The sequence below is a fragment of the Pteropus alecto genome, unplaced genomic scaffold, assembly GCF_000325575.1.
Source record: "Pteropus alecto unplaced genomic scaffold, ASM32557v1 scaffold35, whole genome shotgun sequence".
Lineage (NCBI taxonomy): Eukaryota > Metazoa > Chordata > Mammalia > Chiroptera > Pteropodidae > Pteropus > Pteropus alecto.
This window is the reverse complement of record NW_006437828.1, coordinates 8157819-8173146: the sequence shown is the minus strand read 5'-3', so window position 1 is coordinate 8173146 and position 15328 is coordinate 8157819. Positions and strand designations below refer to the sequence as shown.

The window sequence follows — 15328 nt, the reverse complement described above, 5'->3', positions numbered from 1 at the left end:
TCTCTCTTCAGCTGGACGTGAATTGAGAAGCGTGAAGGGTGTGGTTGGCAATCATTTGACAGCCATGAGCTAAGGTGACTAATTTATCATCCAAAACTAGGTCACATTCGAATGAAAGATAGTGCTACAAATAATTATCTTAGGACAACAGACGTAACTGCGGCTGTCCCAGCAAACTGGGATGTATGGTGCCCTGGCTATTGGAAGAAATGGCCTTATGGGAAGCAAATACCATTTAAAGCCACAAAGAAATTAAAACATATGTATGAAGTAAAACTTCTCCTTATTTTAATCTTTTATATTAAAAATCTTAAGCATTTAAAAAGTAGAAAGTATAATGAACCTTTACATACCAAAAGTCCAGCTTCAACAATTGTCAAGATCCTTGACAATTCTTCTGTTTTCCTTTTTTTTTTTTTTTTGATGAAATATTTTAAAGCAAATCAAAACACATGCCACTTCACTCTGAATATTTCGGTATGTATTCTTGCTAAATACGGACATTTTCTAATATATCACACTGATGTGACACCTATGAAAAAAAAATTCAATCGAGTAAATATGGTGGTCTATTTGGTTTTATTAAGTGATTCATGAATCAGGTAGTAATTAGAAGGGAGCTCTGAGGGGCTGTACAAAGTGGAAGGATTTATGGGCAGAAAGAGAGTGGGACTAAGAAGTTAAAAAAAAAAAAAGTGAATTATTTTAGGCAGGAGCATCTTCCCTTAGGGGAAGGCAGGGAGTCTTATGAGGCAAATGCTACATTACTGTGAATCAGGAAATTCTAGACTGATTTAATTTAAAATTCCACTCCTGGGAGAGGCTGAAACTGCTGTTAGGTTATATATCAAATCTAGGTTTGGAATCAAGGGCTTTTAGCACAAGTGATGTCATTTTGGACCTGTGGTTTTTCTTTTTAACACACCCTACCAAAATTTTTAGTAACTTTTTGTGTCATCTAATATCCAGTTCTTATCCAAATGTCCCTGATTGTTATATATAAACAAACAAACAAACAAACAAACAAATAAAAACCTTAAATAGCTGGTTTGTTCACAACAGGATCAAAAGTCCACACATAGCAGTTGATATTTATGTCACATTGGTCTCATTTAATTGCAAAAATCCCTTTCTCCGCATTTTGTCATGTCATTGACTTGTTGAAGAAACTGTCACCCGACATTTAAGCCAGGTTTTAGTTGGGTTTCTGTATTTGCAAACAAAGCATTCTGGAGAGAGAGAAGAGATAGAAGTCAGGAAGAGGCTGGGGTCATGAAAACCAAAGAAATTTCAAGAAGGATGAAAGTGCGAGAAATGCCAGGTATCTACAGATACATCAAGTAAGGTAAGGATGAAATGTGCTTACTGAATTTAGTAAGTAGTGGTCACAGGTGACCCAAGCAAAAAGAGTTTCATCCATACCATAGAGATAATGGGCATCACCCATCCCACATTCTAGAACATTCTAGACTATACTTTTTTTAAAAAAGTATAAGGAGAGCAATATGTAATCTTATTTCGCTGGGTCTAGATATCAGAGAGTTTACATAGCAAGAAGAGGAGGGGAAACTAGCTAATTTGGATTTTATCATCAATCAGATGATTAGGTTTTAAAAATGACTATTTCTTACTCTGTAATGGCTTGGATATTTGCTAAAATGGTCATCTCTTGGAACTGAAAGTAGGAAGACAGTAAAATGCTGTGCCTTCTTCTAAACAGTTCACTAAACCGCCTACGATGAAGAAATACAGCTGAGAAGTGCTCTCAGGCAGGACTTTATTTGTAATCTAACAGGAGATTTAAAAAATGAACAAAAGGAAACTTAAAAGAAGTCACTAGGAGATAAGCCAAAAAAACCCCCCAAATGTTTACTTCAACATGCATTTTCGTTTTAGTTGCCTGACTGCCAATAGCTGGCAAGCTGGCTTTGGCCTATGTCAAAGGCAGTCAAATAAGTCCCATTCACGAGGTTGTCATGGAAAATGGGTATCTACATTATGTAGATTTGTCTGATGGTCATCCAGAGTAGCATGTGCTGCTCAGGTGCCAGCTAGAGATAATCCCATGAAAGAAAAGCTGGCACCGGCACACGTGTTATTTTCTGGAGCCAATTTACATTTTGTGCTTTTGTCCATTGGAGCCAAAACAGCATAAACCAGTGCCAAACCCGGTTTTCCGATTATTTTCAAGCTGATTGAATCTGGCTCATGACATGGTTTTATCTAATTAACCCACATGTGGTACAAAACAAAACAAATTTGAAATGGAAAGCTCTTTCTGCTTTTATAGAAAGACCAAGGCGAATATATAATTATTTTGTCCTTGTCTCTCAGCCAAATTTATAGTTGAGAGAGATTTTTTTTCATTAGATAGCAAAGCAAGTTCTGTATATAATTATAATTAAAATTATGATTTGTACTTTCTTAAATCCAGGCTTGCCTTTTCTATCTCTGCCCCAAAAGGAGGAAATATGTGTGGAAGATATGTTCTTAATTGTAGTAAGAAATATATTTGATCTTTGTCCCTAGTTCCTGGCACAAAGTTCCTAAAACCCTTGGAATTTCCTTAGTGACCTGAGTGTCTTTTGTTATTCCTTAGGAGCTCCTTAGGTGCACAGTTTTTGCCAGTGAGGTGACAAGGTGGGGCCACTAGATAGCCTCAGGATGGGGCTGTTGGCCAGGAAGATTAAGTGATTAGAACTTTGAAACAATGTGGAGTTTGTGCCTTGTTCTGGCTACCTGCTGCACATGTAAAAACACCTCAGGAGCAGAAACTGGATTATAAAATGTCACTCGACAAGCTATGTGGCTACAAGGAATAAGAAAAAGTGACTCATTACCTGAGTCATGCAAACCCTGCTCATGTCTCATTTGGCTTTGATGCGCACAGGCAAAATAACCGTCCTTTATTTCGGTAACATCATGATATTTGTAGGTTTGCTGATCCTTTTTGTGACATTCAAACTCATAGCTGCTCATAATAAAATTATGGTGGTACAAAGAATAGAAATGATCCATCAAACTCTACTTCCTTTTAATTCAAAATGATTTGAACTCTGCTGCTGTACCTAAATTGCTTGGGTATCTACTTGGACCAAAAGGATACATTCTAACTAGGCTCTTAAGTCTGATTGCCTTTTGTCAGTTACGCTTGATTTATTAATGCCTGTACCTTAACTCGACAAGGTCTGTTATCCATGCTAATACAAATGGAATCTGAAATGACTATGAAACAGTGGCCAGCTATACTGGGCACAGAAGCCCAGACCAAACAGCTGTGGGACTCTAACAGTCTCCCTGGACTCTGGAAATTTTTAGATGGAAAATGCAACTTATGATGCTGTATTTGAATAGCTCAGGCACCCCAGCAAAGTCCTGAACTAAGATTCTCCATAGTTCGACTGATCAGTATGAGAACTATTTCTAATAAGACTCAAGTACTTCCAATCAGAAGAAAATGGAACATATTTTTTTTTTTTAAACGACAGTATAAGGGAACTCATCTGATGGTCAGATTATGAAAATCAAAGAAATAAATACCTATGCCTTCACACTATATGAAATTATGAATTCACCCAAATCTGGCTTATTTTATCTACCCCAACCAACAATACTATTATGGTACATGGGAAAGGGATGTATTTGTTGGAAAGGGTTAAAGAACTCCTCTGTTATCCTGCATAACTTCTATTGCGATGACACACGACAGTACCTACATTAATGTTTGATTGACCAAATGAGAGCCAAGAATCTCAGGAAAGCTGCCTAAACAATTCTACCACACTATCAATGGATCAATAACTCTATGAATAGAGATAGAAATAGAGATACAGGGATGTGTGTGTGTGTGTGTGTGTGTGTGTGCGCGCGCGCGCACGTGCGTGTATATATGTGTGTATATATATATGATCTTCAGAAATCTTAGAAGCTATGATACCTGAGTAAAATTGAGCATACCTTACACTCAGATCCTAAATGTTGGTTCCTAAATATCAGTCTCCACTAAAATGAAACAGGGCTCCTTGGAGAAATGGATAATCCCATGGCTGAAGCAAGGAAAATACAAGAAAAGCTTGAAATATCTTGTTATACCGGAAAGTAAGGTAGGGCTCAAAGAATGATGGGGGCATGTCAATAGGATTCAGAGGCTAGCATGAAGGGGCTGTCATTGGCTAGATGCGACAATCAAAATAAATAACGAAAATAATAGATTGTAACTCACTGACTAAAATAAATATCCATGAATCTTATTTGTATCAATGAACACAGAAGAGAAAATGGAAAGCTCTTCTTTAAAACAGAATGCCAACTAATAAATGAAGAAATGATAGCGTTAGAAATTACTATTTTGCACTCATAAATGATTCAGGCAAAGAATACCAATGGATGTGAAAACCAGTGGGTAAAAGTTTGATGAGGAATAGGATATTTGCAGTCTCAAAGTAGCTCCCCACAAATTGCATATCAGTTCCTTATTAATTATTCAGTAACCATTCAGTGGAGAAACCCAGCGTGTACCGTCTTAACCAAGTGATAATAGTCAGAATTGACAATAACGGGAAAAACTGTCATCATATGTTTCTCAGTATGACGCACTGAGAAAAGCAGAGCATCACTTTCTGTGGCTCTCCTGCCAAAACGCATAGCTTTAGTTGAATCTCGAAGAAACACCCGACAGACTTCTGCAAAGGACACTGCAAAAATACCGGCCCATACTCTTAAAAAAATGTCAAGGTCACCCGAGATGAGGAAAAACCGGGCACAGTTCCAGCTTGGATGGGATTAGAGATGGAACAACCTAATGGTCCTGGATCGTGAAGGAAAAGGGAGAAAAGAGAAAAGTTTGCTTTTCTGTTTGTTTTAGTTATGATGAATTTTGGGGGACAATTGGCAAAATTTGAATGGAATCCGTGGCTTCAATGGTAGTATGTGTTGATGTTAATTTCAGGATTTTATGGGTATGCTATGGTCACGTGGAAGAGCATTTATTTTTAGGAAATGCACACCAACGTATTCAGGATGAAAGGGGCTATGTGTGTACAACTTATATTCAAAGGTTTCGATGAAAGAAAAACATTGTAAAACCCTGTTGCGGTTCAAATCATGTTCTCTAAAGAGATTTGTTGGGGTCTAACCCTGTACCTGTGAATGTAGTGTTATTTGGAAATGGAGCCTTTGCAGATGTAATCAAGCTAAGACGAGGTCATACTGGGTCAGGGTGGGCCCTAAATGCAATGACCAGTGTCCTCACAAGGACAGAGAGGCTCAGAGACACACGAACACAAGGAAGAAGGCGTGTGATGGCAGAGGCAGACGGAGTGATGCAGCTAAATGCTGAGCGATGCCAAGAATTTGCAAAAAACACCAGAAGTTAGATGACAAGCACGGGACAAATTCTCCCTCAGAGCCCCCGGAAGGAACCGACCCTGCCGACATCGCGATTTTAAATTTCTAACCAAAATTGTGAGAAAATCGATTTCATAAGCTCCCTAGTTTGTGGTACTTTGTGATGGCAGCCTCAGAAACTGAATACAGACCCTTTGTTTGCTTGCTATTAACATCAGCATCTTATGCATGTGATTTTCTGGACTTGAATAGTCTAAAAGGGGAACCAAAAGAGATATACAAGAATGTATTGCTATGTACGCGTAAGAAAAACGTGTCATCTCTCAATGTACATATTTTTCATTCCCATCCCTATGGGAGACTCGCGTGTGATTTCACTGTATTTGCTATGGTCTGAATGTTTGTGTCCCCTCACCCCCAATTCATATGTTGAAATTCTAACCCCAGTGGTGATAAGAGTAGGAGATTGGGCTTTTGGTAGGTCCTTGGGATTAGCACCCTTATAAAAAAGATTCCACAGAATTCCCCAGAACTCTGTGACCGGAATGGGGGGCCTCACCCGACCAGGCTGGTACACTGATCTTGGTCTCTTAGTCTCCAGAACTGTGAGCAATGACTTTCTGCTGTTTATAAGTCACCTGGTCTGTGGTATTTTGTTATGGCAACCCAAATGGACTAAGACGATATTTTTTAATCCCTCCTTCCTTGCTGGATAGTGTCTCCTTTAAAATGCCCAAAATGATTAGACAGAGTTATTTAGTGGAGAAAGCAGTAGGGAGTTTTGTGAATTAGATTTGAAGCCTGGCTTTAGAACTAAAGAAGCAAGTAAAAGTGCCTAACAATATGTGACACACAGCAGTAGCCCAGTAACTGTGTGTGTAAGTGTGTGTGTGTGTGTGTGTGTGTGGCAAAAAATTCTGAGTTGCTTGCCTTACTTTTAAAATTGAGAAACTAACATTCTTCCCAGGTTATAATAAGATACGAAATGTAAATTTTCTTTTTAACCTCTAAACCCTCCTGTAAAGAACATTTACATTACCTGTAAAAATATCACCGTCTCACTAATACATGCTACGATACTATTTGCAGATCCAGATTAGAGAGAATGCCATTGTTAACTTGTTAAATAACAACTATAAAAACTCTGCGTAATTCCTAGTGTAAAATGATCACATTTGGCCCTAAAATTGTGCAAAAGGAAATGGGCAAGACAGGTGTTCCAGAGGAGGAAACCAGGGTGGAAAGGACTCTAGTAATTTGCTGAAGGTCACGGAGCTTTAAGAAGAGACAACATGGGTAACTTTCTTGTTTAAAATTCCTAAAGCGCCAGTGTCGGTCATCTCTTTAGGACACAGTTTAGCGTCCTGGCCAGAATTAAACATCTGTTTTTAAGCACAGATTGTTGATGGTGCCAGAGAACTAACCCACCTATTACTATTTATCACACGATGCATTTCATTGCTTCATTTATTTTCCCAGCAGGTTTAAATAAAACTCAGCCTTGGCATTTCATAACCCAGAATCATGTTTTTCTGGGAATAACAGCATGATGACCCCAAGGCCTTTTGCTTCAGAAAAAAGCATTGTAGGCAAACACAGGAAATGCAAAACATTGTGTTTTATTTGGGTTCTTGTTTTATTTTTGTGGTCAGATTCTGCATGAATATAAGAGGTTTTGAGACAAAGTCTGTTGGATTGTTTTACCTAAATCGAGCCCCCGAATCTCTATCAATTACTGACTTAATACAAACTATATTCCTTTCCTAGCAATTGACTTATTCTTCCTAGATTATAATCATGCGACTTAATTAAGAGCGAAAGGGTGATGTGGATTTGTTCTTCAAAATAATTTTATTTTTCATGACGTTGTGCCAAAAAACCCGTCTCGTGGACGTGACATACCTATACTCCAGCCACAAGAACTGTGTGATTTTTGGGGGATCAGCTGCATGGGGTCCAAACGGTGTGATACTCTGACAAATCGCCATACCAGAAATGTGTTGGGAAGAAGTTCTAAAAGCGATATCTAAACAGTTAGAAACTTCTTACATCGATACCCAATTTTTACATCCTTTTTGCGCATTCTCCTGAAAGGTGTTAGATGTTAAATTCATGGCCATAGCCTAGGTTTTAGTACATTCTGTGTACATATTTCATTATTCATCGCTCACAGACCAGCCGATGTTCTTCCGCTAGTCTCTACAACACCTGCTCTATCACAAACTACAAAAAAGCCCAAATCGTCCTTCTGCTTGCAAACAGCCTTATGGCCCCAGCTTAACAGTTCGAGAAATGGCCTACTAGAAGCAAGTTACAATATATAGAGAGTATACAGGGATCAAATTATAATGTCGTGCCCGTGGAATTGATGTAATATTAACCAATGCCATCTCAATAAAAAATTAATTAATTAAAAAATTACGGATGTTCAAGACTTCTCCCTACACTTTGTCTGTTTTTCAGCCTTCTAAGCTGTCATTTTGTTATGGTTGTACGGTTTTGTCCAGACCCTGGACACTGGCAAACTCAGAGTTGCTCCCGAAGGTGCCGATAGGGATGACTTGCTGCCCTTTGTGTTCTGTGTCCCCAAGGCTCTTGGTTGGGCGTTTGGAATCCCTGGCAAGCATTTAAAACTCCCAGTGTCCAGGCTGCACCCAAGACCAATTAAATCGGAATTATGGGGGATGGGACCCACTCTTCAGTGATTCTAAAGCTCCCCACGTGATTACAGAGTATAGCCAACGCTGAGAACCTCTGAGTGTGAATATAGAGAGTTGAGTTACCAGCTGCTGGTCAACGGCTTTTCTGCTTTGTCTAGGATCATGTTCCTGATTAGACTTGAGATTTGCAGGTCCAGCTGTGTGTTTGTTCTTGCTCTCTCAACGTTGACCCCACACCGCTGGCACGTTGGCCTGGTTGGCTAATGTCCACCCCTAGAGACCCATGCATTCTTCCTAACCAACCGACCAGTCTGGACCTGGAGTGAGCAGGGAGAGAATTCTCGTACTCCTTCGAAATTTTTCTTTCTCTTCTTCTATAATGATAAAATTGCTTCTGTAATTTCAAGTTAGGGACAGGGACACACACACTCTCTTTTTCATCTAAACTCACTCCCTAGGTAATCTCATCCAACCACTTGGCTTTAAATACACTCTATATGCTGATGAGTTCCAAATTTATATCTCCAGTCTGGACATCCTCCCTGAACCTACACTCATACTTCAAACACTTACTCTACTCGGATGTCGAGTAGGTTTTACAACTAACACATCCAAATGTGAGCTCACGACAGTACCCCCTCCTCACCACCATGACCAGAAATGCCTGTCATAGCCAAGTCCATATGCTTATTTTTATTAATAAGTACACCAAACTTTCAGGTGCTAAAATCTATGTTCGTTTTCTATTGGTGCATTATAGTTTATCCCAAATTCGGGGTAGGAAGCAAGAATCACTGGAGGTCATCTTGAAATCTGACTCCCACTTAACAATGTCTTAACACGCTGTATCTTTATTTTACTTATTTACTTTGTCAGTTGCCTCTGTGGTAGGAAAGCTTCATCATGTCAGGGCTTTTTGATGGACTATTGTATCCTTAGTGCCTGGAACAGCACCTGGTATATATGAGGAATTCAATATATATGTTCTGAATGACTGAATTAAGACTGGATGTCTTGGCCTTTCTTGCAACTAGGTGTGGCCATGTGAATTTTGACCAGTGAAATGTGATCGAAAGTGCTGAATGCCGTGTCGAGATTGTGCACTGGAAGGGAATGGACTCGGCCTCCAGTTTCCTTTTCTCCCTCCTCACGGGCTGGATTATTTATAGATCACATGCAGATAACGGAGACACCAGCAAAGTCAGAGCCACATACAGAAGCCTGGATCCTTGACACTATGAAATCACTCTTCTAGCCCTGGCCTGCATCTCCCAGGACTGGTAACTAAGAGAACAATTTTAAGCTGTTTAAAACCACAGTCACTTTGAGTCTCTAATATTGTAGGTGAACTTAGAGTTTAATTAATATGTTACATGAGTGAGTGGGGCTATATAGAAGCACGATGATGCCTAAAAATAGCCCAAGCAAGTAAGATAATGGCCAACTAGTAGTTAGAGAATGACAAATATAGACCTCCTCATATATAGTATCCCATTGTAAGGATATACTATAATTTATTCATCTGTTGTTGACAGGCATGGGAGTAGTTTTTACTTTTACACACCTATGACTTAATGATTTATGGACATTATTGCATATGACTCGGTGAACACATGTGCAGTGGATTGGCTATATATGAAAATGTCCAGCTTTAGAAAATTCTGCCAGTTTTCCAAAAAGGTCATATTACTTTACAAGCCTACTAGCAGAACAAGAGAATTTTAGTCATTTCACATCCTTGTCACAGTAATGTTTCTCTTTTCATTGTGTACATTCTGTTCTGTGTGTAGAGGTATCTCGTTGCAATTTTAATTTGCCTATGCCCCGTGATAAATGAAATGGAGCTCCTTTTCATATACTTATGAGCCATTTGGATATCTTTTTTGTGTGTATAAAGTGCTTATTCAGATGTTTTTCCCAGTTCACCTTATTCTTTGAATCTAATGATCACAACATTCATCGAGTATACCATGTTGGATCTATGGAAGTATATGCTTACTGAATGTGTACAACGGCACCGTTCAGTAGGTCTTACGACTCTTTTTTCCATTTTACAATTGAAGACTGAGCCCCTGAAACATTCAGTAATTCACCCAAACCCTCTCAGTTGTAAGTGGTGAAGCCATGGTCTAAACATAGATCTGCCTGACAGCCTGAAGTTCGAATGGCAAACCTTTGATAGGTGACATGGTTATCACTCACTTTCCTCAGACTGCATGTAACTTTGTCATCTTAACCATTTTCAGTGACTATCTTACTGGCACCCCAAGGAAAGTAGCCACATTGTGGGTGGGCTGCTGAGGACTACTCAGAAAAGCTTTGAACTCTAACCTATGTAGTGTATCTCTGGGGAATTCTAACCCAAATCACACTCCCAGAAGCATTCCAAGGCCATGGAAATTTCTAATATGACTCCTTCTTGAGTTAAGTCAAATAAACCTTAGATTGTATCTGTAGAAATGGAAATCTCGGCTTCCAGAAGGTGTTAGGGATGGACCTGTGTCATGAAATGTCTATGGAGTGCCCAGTGCCTTCTAGTTGTGCCGATCGAGTTCCAGCTTCACTGGGGACTGTGTTCCTGTGTCAGGTGTTTATATGTTGCCAGGTGAAACTACACTTACTGTTTTATTCTATTTTGAAAGGGATTTCAAGATAAAACACAGAAAGATACAGCTCTGTAATGTTTTAGCAATTGAAAGCCAGGAGCTGCGGGAACCAAAGTTAAGAACTCTGAGGACAAATTTAAGTATTATTAGAAAACACACATAAAGCCATTGCACGAACAGCTCAAAAACACACAAACAAACAAACAAACAAAACAACTTCCATTTATACGGCATCAAGTTGCAATTTGTGAACCATTTTCACATACGTTATCTCATTGGGCCCTCACGCCCTCCTAAAGGTAGATCGGGCAGGTGGTGTCAATATGATTAATATTTCCATGTTACAAATGAAGCGACAAAAGCTCAGAGATTTCCTAACGTCACAAAACTCTTAAATGCTTCTTCCAGGTCTCAAGGTCAGACCTTCCGCCTCGTCTCCCTGCCCCACACATTCTCTTACACACCTGGCAATATTTAGAAAGGACTGTGAATGCTCACAAAGGAAGTTGGCGTGGAGGTAAAACATCAGAACAATGAGGAGTTCTCTAAGAGAGGGCATTTTTGGAAAAGGCACAATGGTTGGGTAAAAAAATGGGCGGCACTGTGAAGAGTTCCTGCTTGATTCATTTATCACAGCTTCAACAACAACAAACAACAACAACGGCAAAAAAGAAAGTTTAGGGGAATCTTACAGTCGTCAGAAGTTTTTTCAAAGTTAAAGGAAATTCCTTCATCCCTACAGCCAGCAGAGGTCTTGTGACAGCTACTCCACAGTGCGAGAACCCAGACATGGCAGCAAATACCTACTCCTCAGATGCGAATTTACAGAGAAATTCAGTCACCTTCCAGAGGATAGGAGATATCATCGGAAGCACATTTCTACATTCCTCATGTCCCCAGGTGACAGTACTTATTGTCATCAGAAGAATAGAGGGCACAGATGTACATCTCTCCATTCGTAAGTAGAATTCTTTGTGCTACACTGTAAAGCTCACTATTTTTGTACTGTGAAAGAAAGGAATTCTAAGCAAAGTTAGTGTTTGCTAGTTATGAAAATTTGACAAGTCCTCTAAAGCAGTGTCACCGTATAGCTCATTTGGTCATGTAATTATAGGGATGAATATTGGAGTGTCAAGGTTTCTATTAATACTGATTCTGTTAGGTTTAGAAACTTCACCATAACTGTCTTGGAAAGTAATACAAAGCTGTTCATTGGGAAACTTCTAATAAATGAAAAGCATTTCAAATCCTGAATTTTGTCAAAAGATGTATTTTGTCACAATTGTCTTCCAAAATGTGTAGAAAGCTAGACTTGGACTCGGAAGGCCTAAATTCTGGTTCCGGTTCTGCCATTCATTTTTTTACACAACGCTGGCAAGTCACTCAATTTCTCTAAGTTTGTTTCATCATGTCTAAAATGAGGCGGTTCGATGAACTTAAACATGGAGCTCGAATAACAAGGTTCTGTTTATTTCTCACTTCGGCTCCGGGGTCTGACTGAGTGGTACGTGTTTATCATTCACTAAATATTTATTGCATGAACTTCAGGCGACTTATAATTGTTGCATTCCATGATTTTGTGGTAGAAATTCGAAGAATTTCTAGAGAATATGAAATTGTCAAGATACAAATACACACACACACTTAAAATGAGAAGATGCCAAGTGTTAGGTAAGTTTCACACAGCTCCTTTGTTAGAACAGAAAAAAAGCTTTAAATAACGGCAGCCCTGAATCTATTGACTTAATTTAACTTTCCACTACAGAACCAAATTTCAGGAAGCATGACTTTTTAGAATTTTCAAAAGCTACTTTCACCGAGATATTTTATGATGTGAAAAAGCCTAGTCTATATATATCTATACCCACGCATATTTATTCACATTAATGAACAACTCGTCTAAGGCAACTATTTACAACATATATACATATATATATGTATATATGTATATATACATATATATTTACATATATATACAACATATATACATATATACATTTACAACATATATACATATATATATATATAATTTCCGTTTACTTCCTTGGAAGATAAAGACACTCTTGGATATATTAGCATTAGACCAAATCGGTGAAGGTTCTTTCTGCTTTAATTTTATCTTGGCTCACTGGAGTCCTGAACTGCCATTTTCCATCAGTGTCTCATTTTATACCATTTTCCTTCACACATCTTTTTGAAGTCTCCTTTTCTTTTCACTCAGCTTCCCTAAGCACAATATTTTGGCTGAGATTAAACCCCTTTTACCTAAAGGAATGAATAAATGATTATTTCCCGAAGGCAGTTATAGCTATATATATATAAAAAATTTCTTAAAGAAATCTCTAATTGGCCAAAGATCAGGCAATTTAATAATCTCAGGTGTTCCCCGTATCCCTTAGAACACATACGTAATAGTCTAGCACAGTAGTTTTTCATGCGTTTAAAGCCACAGAATTCCTGCTTCGGACAAAATCAGGCAGCAGTCCAGTGCACAGATTTGACAAGGAATAAAGCACTCTGGTTGAAGCAGAGATGAGGATCCACAACCTTCCCCACTCACTCTGCTTCCTAAGGGTGCTCATAAATGTCTATTGCAATAATTAATCACACTCATATTTTTTAACATGCTGGGAATGTAGCGATGTGAGAGGTGAACAGAATACACAATTGGATTTTGCCTATTATTCTCTATTTCTGTCCCATGTTTGAAACTTTGGCTCGTTATATGGTTGTGATTTAAAGTAAATCTGGTCGACTAAGTGTATTCCTGAAGGCAGTGTAATTGCTACTAGCTCTTTTAATAGTACCAGATTTCCCCTAATTTGGGTTTTCCCTTACTCAAACTTTGAATTTCATCCAACCACCAAAACAACTGCTTTCTCCTCTGAAACAAAACGTCCAGTGGTATTTCCCCAGCAGAAAAGACTGTGAAGAAGATGACCTCCAGAAAGGCCACCCAGATTTACTTTCCTCATTTCTCACCCTGCAGGCAGCTCTAGCTCAGCAGTTCCCAAATCAAACTTTCACTTTCCCCCAAAACCTGTCCCTCCTCCTGGTTAATGGTTCTGCCACCTACCCATTCACAAATTCAAAACCTTGGTCACCATAAAAACATCACCATTAAATTACCAGGGGCTCCGAGAGGCGTCGTATGTAGATCAAGATTTTTCAACTACAGCATCGTTGACTTTGGGGGCAGGATGATTCACTCCTGGAGGGCTGTCCTGTGCATTGTGGGTGTTGAGCAGCATCCCTGGCCTCTACTCACTTGGCAGCAGTAGCTGACCCCCACCCATTTCTAGGCTTCACAGTAGAAAATGCCTTCAGGCATTGCCACATGTCTGCTGGAGGCAAATCAACCCTGGCTGCGAACACTGATGTGGATTCTGTCTTTATCCTTCACGATACTCCCCACCGTAAGTATCGGAACTTTATCCCACATTGTGCAGATGTGGAAACTGGGCCTCAGAGAAATCGAAAGGGCTGGCCTTGGTCATGTGGTGAGAACGTGACAAAGCTGGATTTCAAAGTACTCTACAGACTGGCCCTCTCTCTGGGTCTCCGGCACCCAGTTCCCCCTCACATCTAGTTTGTTATCTGATTCTGTTAAAGTTTCACTCGGAACGTCGTGATACTTCCCCTGCTTCCTATTTCCCACGCTATTGCCTGAGCTCGACTTGTATTTTTAATTGTATTGTAATATCTGGGCTTAATTTATATCTCCCAGATTTCAGCGTCTCTGTTTTTCCATCTCTCTTTTACATTGCTAACAGCGCTACCTTTCTCAAACGGATATTACGTTAGTGCCCTACTGAAACATCTTCTGTGCCTTCCACATCACCTATAACAGTGGTCTTAAAGGGTGGTCTTGGGACCAGCAGCATCTCCGGAAACTTGATAGAAATGCAAATCCTTAGGCCTTGTTCCAAACCTATTGAATCAAAATCTCAAGAATTAGGGCCCAGAAGTCTGTTTTAACAAACCGTCCAGGTGTTTCTGATGCTCACTGGAGTTTGAGAACCTCTAGCCCACCTGATAGGGCTCTCGCACGTCAGGTGCCGTGGAAACCCTGACTTCCTTTTCTACCAGGTGCCCCTCCTGCCCTACCTACCCCACGTGCTTGCCCACCCTCCAATTTCATCAATTCTGCAGCACGTATTTCTGTTCTAAGTGCCATAAGATAGCAAGACAGTTCAGCTCCTACGAGGTCCACAGGCGCCGGGCTGGGGTGCTCCAGCGGCCCACCTGGAGTGAGGTATGTACCGTGTGATTTTAGGCCATCGCATCTCCTTTCTGGTAAACTCGGATGTCTTTTGTGGCTCATTTTCAAATGTTCCTTTTTCTCGAATTACTCAGAAGACAAGTCTCTCGTTTTCCTGAGCGCTCGCTAGCTTTACACATCCTATTATTTCGCTCATCCCAATGCATATTAGCATGTTTGTTTACCTGTCTCCTAGAACACAGGTTAGAGAGGGAAGAGCCTTCTCTCATCGTTGCATGGCCAGCATTATGACAGTGGGTGATCGACCTAGCACACACCGGAATCATCCCAGAGCTTTTAAAAAATACCCCCTAGGGGTACAGATGCGGAATCATGCAAATCCATATTTAAAAAAAAAAAATCCCCACACCTTACTTGAACCATGGCACAGCGTCTTGCACAGCACAGGTATTTAATCAATACGTCTTGACCGTCTGGCCAATCACATTACGGAG

The 15328-nt window shown here is 39.7% G+C and overlaps 1 long non-coding RNA gene across 1 annotated transcript in view; it reads left to right on the top strand.

Moving 5' to 3' along the window:
• LOC112482171 overlaps positions 1-11866 on the top strand; it is a 15783-nt gene extending 3917 nt beyond the window's left edge. The window contains exon 2 of the long non-coding RNA XR_003047221.1: positions 11021-11866. This is a non-coding gene — a long non-coding RNA (uncharacterized LOC112482171). The remainder of the gene's footprint in view (positions 1-11020) is intronic.
• Positions 11867-15328: the final 3462 nt, after the last annotated feature.